This window comes from Typopeltis vanoorti, chromosome 1 (genome assembly GCF_054136105.1).
Source record: "Typopeltis vanoorti isolate ZY-2024b chromosome 1, IOZ_Tvanoo_1.0, whole genome shotgun sequence".
NCBI classification, from domain to species: Eukaryota; Metazoa; Arthropoda; class Arachnida; order Uropygi; family Thelyphonidae; genus Typopeltis; species Typopeltis vanoorti.
The window spans coordinates 103805395-103819645 of NC_143549.1; positions in this window are offsets into that span (position 1 = coordinate 103805395).

Sequence of the window (14251 nt, forward strand, 5' to 3'; positions counted from 1 at the left end):
TATTCTCCACTCGAAAGTTAAACAATAGGCAGCATCAGAATACACCAAAAGAGTTAGAAATATTCTGAAAACAAAAATAAATGGGTTAAACAATTAGAGCAATGAATTCTTGGGCTATACCAGTGATCTGATACACAGGTGGCATAATAGATTAAACAAAAGAAGACCTGGACAAACTGGACCGCAAAACTAGAAAACTAATGACAATGCATCTTGCATTACATCCACGTTGTGATGCATGTTGACCGGTTGTACCTACTGAGGAGAATAGGTGGACGGGGTCTGCTGCAAGTGAGACAGACTCTGCAAGAAGAAGAAATCAGTTTAAGAAGTTACATCGATGGACAATAGCTCTGAGTCAATGCTTCAAGCAATTACACAAGAGGGCCTTCTGAAAGCAACAGGAAACAAATCCAATTACAAAAAGGAACAAATAACCAATATGTGCGCTGGGAAAATAAACCCTTGCATGACCAATTTCTTCGAGATTCTGAGGACAAAATTGTCGTGAACAAGACGTGGCGATGGCTACAATATGGATACATTGAAAAAGAAACAGAAGGATTTATTCTAGTAGCTCAAGAACAGGCATTACAACTAATGCAATCAAAGCAAAAATTTTGAACGTCAATAATAACAGCAAATGCAGATTATGCGATCGGAAAGATGAGACTGTAAAACCAGGGTCGACCATCTCGGGGGTGAAGTGGGTGCAATGCACCCGGGCCCCACGATCGAGTGGGCACAGTCGGTACACATTTGCGGAAACGTATTATATTTCGAATGTGTTTTTTTTTTGTTTTTTTGTTTGTTTTCCTGTGCAAAAATCATTTGCAGGTAAGAGGTTTTACAATACGTTTATTTCGAATCCTTTAATTTTTATCGCAGTACCCAGTGATAACAACATTAACAACAAAGAACTGGAAAAAAATTACTAAATATCGAGATCAGGCAACCGAAGTTGGCCGACTGTGGCTTAAACACACCAAAGTCATTCCAATAGTTATTGGTGCACTTGGTGCAAATTCAAACAAGCTATCCAACTATTTACAGCAATTAAACATCAATGAAGTGACCCCATATGACCTACAAAAAAACAGTATTACTTGGAACTGCCATATTTTACGACGCTACCTGACGGACTATTCTTAGATTCTTCGGTAGAATCTGAACTGTTCTGTATCACCAGTCAAATTTTTGTTTATACGATATCTTGTTTTCACATTATAGTATAAATTATGTGAATAAAAATATAAAATACCAAACCAACTCTTAAGAGCCTTATTTAATATATATCAAAATAATAAAATATCTCTGAAGTACAATAATTTAACATCAAGCTGGAAATCAATAAATAGAGCAGTACGTCAGAAGTATATCTGTAGAACTGTGTATTGTGTATTCACGGACTGGTTCGCCTGTTCTGAGACGAAGTACTTGAGTTTCAGGCAGAAAAACCTTCTACATCCATATGAGACCGATTAACTCACCATTTGATTGAAAAGATCTGATAGAAGTTCCTCACATCGCAAAGGGGATTCGGATCCTAACTATTTCCTACCAAAGGCTCGTCTATACCAACTGAACTACAGAGGCACTTCACGGATATTAGTGGGATGTAAACATGTTCCTCGTCCTCTCGAGATAGGAGCTTCCTAGGTACACTTTGTAAAACAAATCGGTACTCGTCAATGTAAACAATACCAAGATGTATTGGTGTGCAGCCTAGCCAATTTCAAACGTTCTCTGTTGTGGCATGAGAAGTACGCAGACTACAAGTAGTCTAGCATTCAGACCGCCTTCGGAAATCCTTCTGCATACTGTGGAAGCAGCTATTGATATTCTTCTATCCGATGTTCGGTGAGATCATAGCTGATTCGTGGGTGCGCTCCTGTTTCCGCAAGGAGATTATTGGTCACTCACTGCGGTTGCAACCGATGATCTTCCTTCACTGTATCTCTGATATGCTATTTATGTAATATGCTGGGAATTGATTCTACGATCTGTGAACGACATAACGACTCACATGCAATCATCTGGCTACCATTTGCTGACTGTTGTTGGACTCAAGTTTTACTATGGCTCGCCACTTAATTTAAGACATGCCATAAACGTTTGCCGCTTTTATGACATGTCTACTTTGCACATTCCGCTCATTTGTATATAATAACCAAAATCAGTATCACTTTCGCATAATGAATCTGACTTTCGTGTTTTTTAATTCTCCTCCCATGGGATCACGATTTTTCTCTTTCTTCCTTATTATATGGAAGCTAGTGTATATACAAAACGACTTTCTATAACAATTTTCAAAGAATGTTCCGAAAAGCAGAAGTGCAGACAATGAAGGAAGAGAATGAGAAAGTTGTTCGATGAGTTTGGAGTTAAACTTATATAAGTGTGTTTTTGTCCGTGATTAAAGGAAAGTGGAGAAATGAGAGTGACTTTTTAGGTGGAACAGTAATACCGATAGAAAAAAATACAATCCGGTTACAGGGTATCTATGGGAAAGGCGACTGAAGAGTACTGATGAAAGAGGAGTAATTAGTTAATATGATTTCTCTCTTTTGAAAACATTTAGGTATTTAAAGGAAGATCCTAAGTGCACCACCCAAATGTTGGAACAAGGCCCGAATGATTTGCTCAGGAGCCAAATACTGTTTAGAACAAAAACGAGTATCCAATTTTTTGTAGGCAAAGGATACCGACTTGATGTGCTTTTGCCAGGACAGGCTAGATGTAAAGGTCCACACAAGAGGAGAAAACCGATCCTGGTTGGTGAGCAAGATATTACCAAAAGAGTGGGAGAATAAAAAATGCTCTTTTTAGGGAATTGGGAAAGGATTGTCTCTAGTGGCATCAAAATTTACCAGGTTATCTTTACATACAGAAAAGAACACAGAATCCAGCTACTGGGCGTTATTGAAAACATTTGGGAAACATTAAAAACGCCAACTGTCCTCAATAGAGAACCAATAGAACAAGAAAAACATTTCAGCTCTTTAGGCATAATTTTAGTGAAGATGGTAAATCTTCACTAAAATTAAATATGGATATAGACAACAGAATCAACAAAGCTGGTATGGTAGGAAGTCAGCCGAATAAATTTGCATGGAATAAGAGAGAAATTAATCAAAACACTAAATTAGCTGTATATAAGACAGTATTCAGACCAATTTTTAACTTAAGGATCTGAGAGTTGGATTAGGAAATAAAACTCTTCATCAAAGACTGGAGACCACAGATAGAGGCCTGAGAAGAATTAAGGGACTGAACATATGGCATCAGTGGAATGTGGCAATCAGGAATGTGTTAGCAGAGCTAATGTCTAGTGTTATGACCACTTAACCAGAATGGGAGAAGAAAGATTAGCTAAACAAATGTTCTTTTCCAGAAAAAAGGCCCAGAGGCAGACCAAGATGTAGGAAACTACCGATACAGTAAAAGGTTTCGTAGAAGACAGAAATATAAGATCTCATAATATTGAAATGTTGACAGATAACATGGTTATCTGGAGGAAAATTGTTGATAGGAAGTTAGTAATGATGTAACTTTTCATGTAGTGCTGTCATAAGATCCTGTGCCCCCTTGAGGGTATATGTCTGGAATTTGATGATGATGTGCTTTACCCAAAATTGAGTTGGCAAAGATCTCAGTGTTTAACGCACTGGTTAAAGAGATATTGAAGCGTTAATTACCTGAACCCACAAGGTTTTCAAAATGAAAATGGTAGTAGAGAGTACCATTATCAGAAAAGCTGGGAATGGGAATGATTATTAGAGACAACCGTTTGTTGTTATACAAGGAGAAAAAAGTACAGGAAAGCAAATGTCCTTAAGAACGCATTTATGATGGAAAAACGCAATGAAAGGAAACTACTTACCATTATCTGAAATATCGGAATAGTAAGGAAGTGGGTAATCCAATCACAAGGGAAGTAGGAATACACTAAAAGGTAGATAAGAAGGCCTTGATCAAATATCTTGAAAATATAAATAGCGACCGCTTTGATTTCTTCAAACTTTTCCATGACTTGTAACAAAGGTGGATTGGCTTTCTAAAAGATCTGCTGTGAAACGAAAAGAACGGAATCGGTATTGCCAATCATTAACTAATTGGTGAGTCTCTAAGTAGTGAAGCAGTTGGCTGTTGACTTTCCACTATTTTTGAGAGTATTGAAGTGAGTACAATAGGGGATAGTTGAATTTTATCTCCATTTTTAGGAACAGCTAGATAACAGATTGCTTCCTGCTGTAGTTTAGTCATCAGATGAGCATGAAAACCTGAAGAACGATACAAGGTGGATTTAAGTTCTGGGGAACAAGCTTTTACTACAACTAGAAGAACACCATGATGGTCAGGCAATTTGTTGGTATCAAGGATACTGAGTATCTTTCTGACAAACTTTTAAAGGAGGTATATTACGAATAGCTCGTGAAGAATGAAGGATATATGCCTTGGTATTCAATACAAAAGTTGAAGGGGGGGAACTAGATGCTAAGAGATCTGCTTATCTTTAGATGTTACCATTGTACAGCTATGATGTGAGAGAGCAGGAAATGTGAAGGACAAGAATTGCTGTGTGGCACAGCCTTGGCGAAGAACAAGAAAGCCTGACTGCATTAAGCTTGGTACATTTTGCTCTAAGGAAGTCAGCTTTAGATTTTTTTGCAATTGTTGTAAGTTGTAATATAAAATCAGTCAAGTGCTGAAGTTTTCGAACTGAGCCATTGACCATATGCCAAATTTTTGGTCTGAACTGTTTCGGCATAATTGTTGGAGATCGACAGTTTGGTTTTGAGTGGGGTGATGGATAAAATAACTCATTCTAGGAAGAATAATTTTTGTTATTATATCAATGCATGTTCTAGGATCAGAAGAGTGGTAACAGTAATCAATCTGTGGAAACGAGGCAGAAATTCCAGTTGACACTGTTGTAGTTCCAAAGGATGAGAGGGAAGAATGACTGGAGAAAGATGAATCGTAGAAAACGAAACATAGACAAACGTCATCGGTGTTTTGGAAGGAAAACCGGTTAAGAAAAGATCCTGGGTGTTGGGAAAATGAAGAGCATTATCAGGAATTTTGGTGGATTGGTGAACAATTAGTTAAATCATTATTCAGAACAAATAGTTCGACATCTCTTCCTGGTTGATCTGCTTAGTTTGAGAAGAAGCTATAAATAATAAATAATAAGCTAACGCCTTTTATTCCCTGATAGGGAGTAGGCGAGTTTGTTTATTTATATTTGAGAAGCTTTCAGCCCTAATTAACCTTTGAAAATTGGTAGGCAGCTATTTTCCATCCTTTGAGTATCGAATTGAGTTCCAGGATAACGATGATTTAAAGACCTCACAGGGGCGCAAACAATTGTGACGATCTAGTAATTCTCAACCCCGATCTGTATTATTTTCTGAAATTGTGTAAGATCGGCGCTCAATTTTTCTTAATTGTCGGGTTTAAAAAAAAATCCAAGAGAAAATCCTGCTTCCTACAACAAAGATCTACTACTTCCAGAACCGCTGAAAAAAACTCCACCGATATAACGGATGTTTGACTTGACTTATAGTTTTGATTAGTTATTAAATTATCTTTTCTGACTTATTCAACCACTGATTCATTCGTAACAATAGCACAGTATTGTTTTTCTAATTTTTATGAGTGGGAATGAGACATAGCAATATAACCGAAAAACAGAAATATTTAATAAATGAATAACTCAAAGGCTATATTTAGCTACTGATTATTTGATATTTTTAAGAGATCCAATAAGAAGTATTTATAATTGACTAAAAGTTATGTGAATGCTAAAAGTAAAAGATATATTCAAGCCTGAAGAAAGGAAGCAGAAAGAACCAGACCATCCGGTTTAACATTCTAGATTACAGCGAAAATTATAGTCAATAAAAAAAAGTAGATAGAATTTTAGGTATAGAAAAGTATATAAGTAGGAAAGGTGTAGAAAAATATACCTTTAAATAATATAAAAATGATAAATTTAAAAGAAAAGAATAACTTTAAATCCACTTTAATCAATGCTTCCAAAATGGCTACTGAAAAAAAAAAAAAAAAGTACTAAAGGTACTTTTTTGATTAACCATCTAGTGATCATCCAGAAATGAATTTCTAAGGCACAGTATCTTTACTATACGTTGGCAACACACATCAAGAAAAATAGCAAAAATATTAAAATCAGATCAACATCAGAAACAGCCTTAACCTGTTAACAGCATACAAAGTTTCCTGCGTTGTCCAAAGGACAAAGTTCCATTTTATAAACATCCAGTTGAATACAAGCTTCCGTGCTCTTGTGGAAAGATATACAGTACGTTGGTCAAACTGAGAAGTTTCGATATTTGTAAAAAAACAGGTAAGGGACGTTGAAAACTAAAGGGAAGAAAAAGCAGCCTCGCAGCACATATCCTCAAAGCACGTTAAGTAAATTGGCATCTTCCATGCCTCACTTAGAAGAAAATTACTTGAGCAAATTGTCAAAGGAATCTTGCGAGGTCATTCGCTCAAAACGCACACTAAATAGAAATCCAGGACTGATCCTTGACGATATTTGGAAATCATTAATTAATGTGTGTAACATTCAAGAAAAGCAGTCAAAGAGACCACCAATCACTTAGAGTTTACCTAGAAAGGTAAAGACTGCACATAAGATGCCTAATAATACACGTGATTAAATTATCATTCCAGTCTTTTTCAATTTGTAGAAATAACGGCTGTTGGAAACCTTAATATTTTGCTGTTTTTTTTTTTTTTTAAATAACTTGCTGAAGCTGTCGGCCATATAGAGTGAAATATGTTGGAGAAAAATATCTAGTGTTAATAAAAAAAAAAAATGTCTACGAGTTAAAACCTGGTTATTTATAAAGTTAGTTTTTTTCTACTGACAAACTGTTTCATATTATAATGATTAATTTGTAATTTTTTTTTATTATTTTTCTGTGTGGAAAGGATTGAATTACTGACGCATCCTATACTTTCTGAGTGAACATGAAAGTTCAACATCCGAGCAGTTTTTCAGTGCAAATGAGTTACATTTGTATTAGATAAATTGCACTTTTGTTTATAATACGGTTCATTTGTTATAATGGGTTTACTTTATTTACTTTTACATTTATGCATTGTAGCCGTATTTACATTTATACTCTTTACAATAACGACAGCAAGGAAAATTGTGGTATTTAAGGCAGTGGTTAGATGTATAGCTATAAAATAATAAATTTATTCAGGAAAGTGCGAAATTTTTCCCGCTAGAAATTCATCAAGTTAACACATTTATTTAATTTTTTAAATCTTTAAATCCCAAACTGAAAAATAGTAACCAAATAGTTATTTTAATTCAACTCCACATGTTTTCAAAATACGGTTTCTATTCTGCTGTCTGTCACCTCATCTCATATCTATGACACCAGCTTATTTTCCGCTTCGCACCACCTTAATTATGTGCCAAATTTCGTTAAAGGTTTTGCAAGTCTAGTATTAACATTCTGTAGTGTCTTTTTCCAGTTTAAATGTCACTTTATTATAAAACATAAATAGCTTACGATGATAGGAAATTTCTGTAACAAAACTATGCTTCATTCCATATAATTGCATTCCCTATCTATACTCTTCTGAATCTGGTCTTAACCTACTTTTCGAATACTTTAATAACCCCTCCAAACATACTTATTGATTTGTAACTGGCAGTCTATAAGACTCTTCCTTCCCCTCTGACATTGCAATAGACTCAAGACACAAAGTCGTAAAATTTGCTAGAATTGGACTACATTTAATGGTTATGTGTGTGTTGTTTGACATGTTATATTACGCATGCTTTAATAGATAAATTTTTTTTTTTTTTTCATTTTATTTGTTGTAAGATTTCCCTGGCGAAGGTAGATTTCATTTTTCTACCAAAACAAGTTATTGTCGGTAAAACTAGCCAAAACATTTATTTATAGCACTGTGGTGCTATTGTTTCATTTTATATGGCTATTCGATGGTTGGAACTGCAGTATATTGTTTGGGATTCAAATGATATCATGTCAGTTTTTCAGAATCTTTCTCTGCATTTTCCTCTTCGTATTCGAAAAAAAAAAAAGGGGGGGGAGAGGAGGATAGAACTGTAATATTTCGATTTTTCTGTTAATAAATGACGTGTTAACACAGGAATAACTTGCGCTCCGTGCAGTCCATGAGTATAAAATTTTCCTTGTGCTTGCCAGTTTTCGGTATTCTACAAGATAATATGCTTCAGGTAAGTAGTATTAATAATTTTTTATTTTTTTTAGCAGCTCAACCCACAAAACGTATGGAACAGTTTTCAATAGGCATATGAGTACAATTGTTAGGCCGAAAGATAGATAAGAGGAAACCATGCACACCTCGGGGTCAAACAATTTTCTTTCGCTTCAGGTATCCGTTAAATTTACAATGCGGCCATGGCACACTGGTCGTGAGAATTCTTTAATACAGGGTAATCCATAAGTCAAGAAGGGGGTTTAAAAAAGTGGCTTTTCATAACTAATAAAAATCTCTTCAAGTATTTCATTATAACAAAAAAAAAAAAAAATACGAATAAAAATTAAAATAAAAGTTTCAAATGTTTAAACCCCTTCGTGACTCATGGGCCACTCTGTATTAGAAGTTCTGAAATGTAAATTTGATTATATAAATATATAATCATGTTTATTTTCATTACAGTCATTTCAGTAACTTTGAAAGTATTTATTTTTAAACTATTCAAAGGGAGGTGAGAAATCCGATGTCATACGGAGGTAGGGTGGTTTTTTTTTCTTTTCCCCCCCACCCCCCCCCCCCCCCACCCCCCCCCCCCCCCACCCCCCCCCCCCCCCACCCCCCCCCCCCCCCACCCCCCCCCCCCCCCACCCCCCCCCCCCCCCACCCCCCCCCCCCCCCACCCCCCCCCCCCCCCACCCCCCCCCCCCCCCACCCCCCCCCCCCCCCACCCCCCCCCCCCCCCACCCCCCCCCCCCCCCACCCCCCCCCCCCCCCACCCCCCCCCCCCCCCACCCCCCCCCCCCCCCACCCCCCCCCCCCCCCACCCCCCCCCCCCCCCACCCCCCCCCCCCCCCACCCCCCCCCCCCCCCACCCCCCCCCCCCCCCACCCCCCCCCCCCCCCACCCCCCCCCCCCCCCACCCCCCCCCCCCCCCACCCCCCCCCCCCCCCACCCCCCCCCCCCCCCACCCCCCCCCCCCCCCACCCCCCCCCCCCCCCACCCCCCCCCCCCCCCACCCCCCCCCCCCCCCACCCCCCCCCCCCCCCACCCCCCCCCCCACGTCCGAAAATTATGGAGCTGCAAATTCCGAAAAGAAAGCTAGAAGAGCTATCGGTTTGGAATGCTGTTTACAGAAGAAAAAAGCCGAGAAAGAGAAAATAGATTCTATTCCACCTACTGATCAAATTCTAAGTTTGCAGACTGAGCACAAATTCTCTGAATTTAAAAGTAGCAAACTTCGGCGCACTTCTTCTGAAATTAGTATGGTCAAAGCCGAAGATAGTAAAATGCTAAAGGGTGTCCATCATAAGAAACCTATCGGGTCTGAAAAAACTCCACTCAGTGTTTCCCATACATCTAACACTGCTGCTGATTTTAAGTCTAACAAAATTACTGAAAAAAGGAATCCTAATCGATCTGCTCATGAAATATTATGTTTGCAAATTGGACACAAATCATCAGAATTTAAGAGCAGAAAACCTAAGCATAGTTTGTCTGAAATTCGTACGGACAAAGAAGGTGGTAATCGGCAGAAAGGTAACATTAATGAGAAACCTATTATGCCTGAAACGGCAACTGCTGCTAATCTTAAAATTAAGAAACTTCCTGAGAAAACAAATATTCTTTCATCTGTTGGCAAAAGGGTAAGTTTACAGATTGGGCCTACATCGCCTGCATTTGAATGTAGCAAATCATGTAGTTCTTCCAAATTTCGTATCAAATCGGTAGTTGTTCGTCTGCAGAAATGTATCGTTGATAAGAAACCAGTGGTGTCTGAAAAACCTCACCTCCGTGGTTCTTGTACAGCTGCTGCTACTGGTCTTAATATTAAGAAGGTTACTGAGAAAACAAAACCTCTTCCATCTGATGAAAACGGAAGTTTGCAGATTGGTTATAAAACGTCTGAATTTAAAAGCAGTAGACGTCAACGTAGATCGTCGGAAATTCGCAAGATCAACGCGGAGGGTAGTAATTCGCAGAAAGGTAACGTTAATGAGAAACCTATCATGCCTGAAAAGGCAACTGCTGCTCATTTTAAGATTAAGAAACTTCCCGAGAAAACAGATGTTCCATCTGTTGCCAAAAGGGTAAGTTTACAAATTGAACCCATATCGCCTGCATTTGAACGTAGCAAACTTTCATGTAGTTCGTCTAACTTTCGTATGGTCCAATCGGTAGTTGGTCACCTGCCGAAATGTATCGTTGATGAGAAACCAGTGGTGTCTGAAAAACCTCGCCTCCGCGGTTCTTGTACATCTGCTACTGATCTTAATATTAGGAAAGTTACTGAGAAAGCAAAACCTATTCCATCTGCCGATGAAAACATAAATTTGCAGATTGGGTATAAAACCTCTGAATTTAAAAGTAGATCGTCTGAAATTCGCAAGATCAACGCGGAAGGTAGAAATCCACAGAAAGGTATTGCTGATAAGACATCTACCCTGTCAGGAAAGACTCACCTCAGCGTTTCTTGTTCAACTAAGACTGCTGTGGCTTCTGACCTTAAACGCAATAAAATTACTAACGAAACAAACCATGTTCCATCTACTGATCAAAAAGTAAGTTTGCAGATTCCGAATAAAGATAAGAGCACCAAACTTCAGTGTAGTTCAGTTGAAATTCGCACGGTCAAAACGAAAAAAAATAATCTGCAAAAAGGTACAGTTCGTGAGAAAATTTGCATGCCTGAAAAGACCCACCTTGACGTTAATTGTACGTCAAGGACTAATGGTCACCTTAAGCTTAAGAAAGTTGTTACTGAGAAAACAAATCCTATGCCATCTGTTAATCAAAAACAAAGTTTTCAGATTGGGTACAAATTCTCTGCATGTAAAAGTAGAAAACGTCAACGCAGCTCGTCTGAAATTCGAACCGTCAAAGAGAAAGATAGCAATCTACAGAAAGGTATTGTTGATGAAAAAGCTATTGTGTCTAAAAACACTCACTTCCGCGATTCTTGTACGTCTACTCGTAAGTCATTTGCTGCTGATAAGCGTACGAAAGTTACTAAGGCAACAACTACTGATCAAAAAGTAAGTTTGCACACTGATTCCAAATCCTCTGGATTTAAAAGTAGCAAAATTCAGTGTAGCTCAGCTAAAGTAGCAAAACTGGAAGAGAGTAATGAGCAGAAAAGTATTGTTGATGGGCAGTCTGGAAAGATTCGCTTAAGCCTTTCCAATACTTCTAACACTTCTACTCCTAGACTTAAGCTTAAGAAAGTTACTAGCGGAAATACACGTCTGCCCTTGAAGAAATGCAAAGAACAAATTACCAATGAAGTTATCCCTAGGAAGATTTATTTTCCCACACCTGTCAATATTGATTCTGTGGATATGTGCTCTGTATCACTCTTTGAAAGAAAGCTTCCTGAAGAAATTATTGCCGACAGAATCTCTCACCCCATTTGCTCTTCCGAAAGTGAGAATAACTCCACTTTTGAAATGTGTCAAGTAAAATCAGATTTTGAAAGAATACTGAGTAAAGTGCATGCGATCATTTCAGATTGCCAATCATTTCTTTCATCTATCACAAGTACTCGTCAACATGGTGATTCAAAGAAGGCAACTCATGTTAGTAAGGAAGAGCTGAACTGTGAAATAGGCGAGAAAAATGTGTCCTCGAAAGTAGTTTATAAACTATATGAACTGGATATTCCTGCAAGAAGTGGCTTCAAAATGATGTTGGATAAACTGTGTCCTTCAATAGTAAAAATGGATCCTCGTCTTCGTAGATATTTAAAAGGAGAAACTACAAAATCGAGTGCCACAGTTACCGTGGATTGTCGTCAAGCTGTTGATCATAAAAGATCCCAAAACTGTAGAAACGTAATTCCTCTACCACAAAAGTCTTACCATTTAATTAAGCATGAACTATTTTGCAGAATTGATTACCGAAGTATTTTCCAACAGTTGCCATTTCATATTATCTGGAAAGATCCTCGTCTGCGTAGGTATTTATGGGCAGTGTGAATCTAGAAATGTCGAGACTCTGTCAAACAAACAAAAAAAAAAGTAAGTTATTTGCAAAGAAAAGAAATGCAGCAAACAGTCAAATATTATTTCAGCAGACAATTAAACGTTTTTCGGTAAAGAGCATCACTAGGCATAAATGATGTGACATGCAAAGCACTTCACTTGCATATTAAATCATAATTCAAGATGCTTGACATTTGCGAAAAGCCATAGATTTATTATGATGATATTTTAAATTATCATTTTTTTTATATATCATAATTATAATAGTTCTTGAATAGGACAGAAATGTCTTTTTTTGATAATAAATTTAGTTTAATCCTTTATCCAAGTGTAAGCAAACAAAGTTTGCGCCTGAAGTATCTTCAGGACTGGGGCAACTCGTGGTAAAGGTGGACCAAGCTCTCATCACTCCTTGTCTTAGTATCTCCCATAATGCAAAGCATATCTCCTTGCGGACATGTATAATGCTATGCATTAAGGGAAGGGCCACTACCCAGACCGGTTTTGACATTTGAGATCTCGTCAGTGAGAGCCAGACCCAGAGGTGGTGATACTAAGGTGGAAGCAATGAAGAAGTCTTCAACATCTTCCTTTGATGTTTATTAATATTCGGATGTATATATGTGTATGTATATTTTTTTCCTGTGATGTAGCATACATTATATGTAGCTATTTTTGTAAAAAATAGTTGGGATTTTTGTGTGTGTAAATACGTATTAATTAATTTTAATTATTATATTACTTTTTAATTTTTATTATATTTTGATAAATAAATATTATTAAATTTCGATTTGTCTAAGTTCTGATTTATATAAGGACGTACGATATACATATGGAATTTATAATGAATTAAAACAACCCTATCATTCGGTAGATTTTTTTGCTTTTTATGTAAAATTGACGTATATATTTTTGTACCAAATTAATGCATTCCATTTCAGGTATTAGCTAATAGTATTCTGTCATTTGTTTGAACCTTTTTATATGCATGTTTCCAATTGTTTTGCAATTTATTATAATCAGAAAAGGTAATGCAGCAGTTCAAATACATTACTTAGCTGATTTTCGAGAAAAATTATAAGCTTTAACTTCCTTCTCTGAACATACACGTTTCTCTGCAGTGATTAAAGTGGCGTGAACTGTCTTTCTCTTTCATCCGTGTAAAGTTCCACCATCCTTTTGTTGTGGATAACTGTAAACCATTCAGGTTTGAAAAATAATTGTAGGATACATTGCTTTCTAGTTAAGGGAGACTTTGTAACAAATAATCGTTAGTTCTAAGGGGTGTTTGAAGATCTACATTTTTTACCATCTTCACATCTTCGTTTCATTTTTTCCATCAGTACCTAAACGAGTCTAATAGTGTTTTATTTTATTTTTTTATTTAAATGAAAGTTTCTGATTGGGCTCCTGCGTTATTGCAGTTCCCAGACCGGTGAGGTTTTAACCAGTCTGGGATTTTGCAGTATACTGAGAGCACTTTGAATGCTCATTGCTGTCCAATATGCAGTTGGGGGGGGATCTGTAATAAACTGGTGCTCAGCAAAGATCCTTGCATATCGTTAGTCAGGGAGTTTAAAATCAAATATCAGGAATATTTCATTTAGCCAGCAACTCGGCAATCATCCCATTCTCATTTCAATTCTATACCAAAGATAATGGAGAAAATCATAAACAGTCGACTCGGTCACCTATAAGCACATCAGTTTATCAGAGCAACAGTATGGATTTTGACATTTTCAGGTCCATAGCAGGTTTTACCAAAATCTCCAAGCTTTGGAAAGTTTTCATGAAATCGGTGTGGTTTTGATTTGTGTGTGATTTGTATTCATGAGCACAGTTTTGGTGAACTGGCAGGCATTCATTCACTTTCCCTCAAACTCATAAAGGTATGAGCAGCTGTTATCATTCATTCCTGCCTAGCTCAAACATACCGACGATTTCTAATCCTCTTCTTTCATAAATTCTACCTCTATGCTATGGAACAGTCTTATTACGAAGTTTTCCATAGGAACTATAACCTTCAATCGCTAAATTAA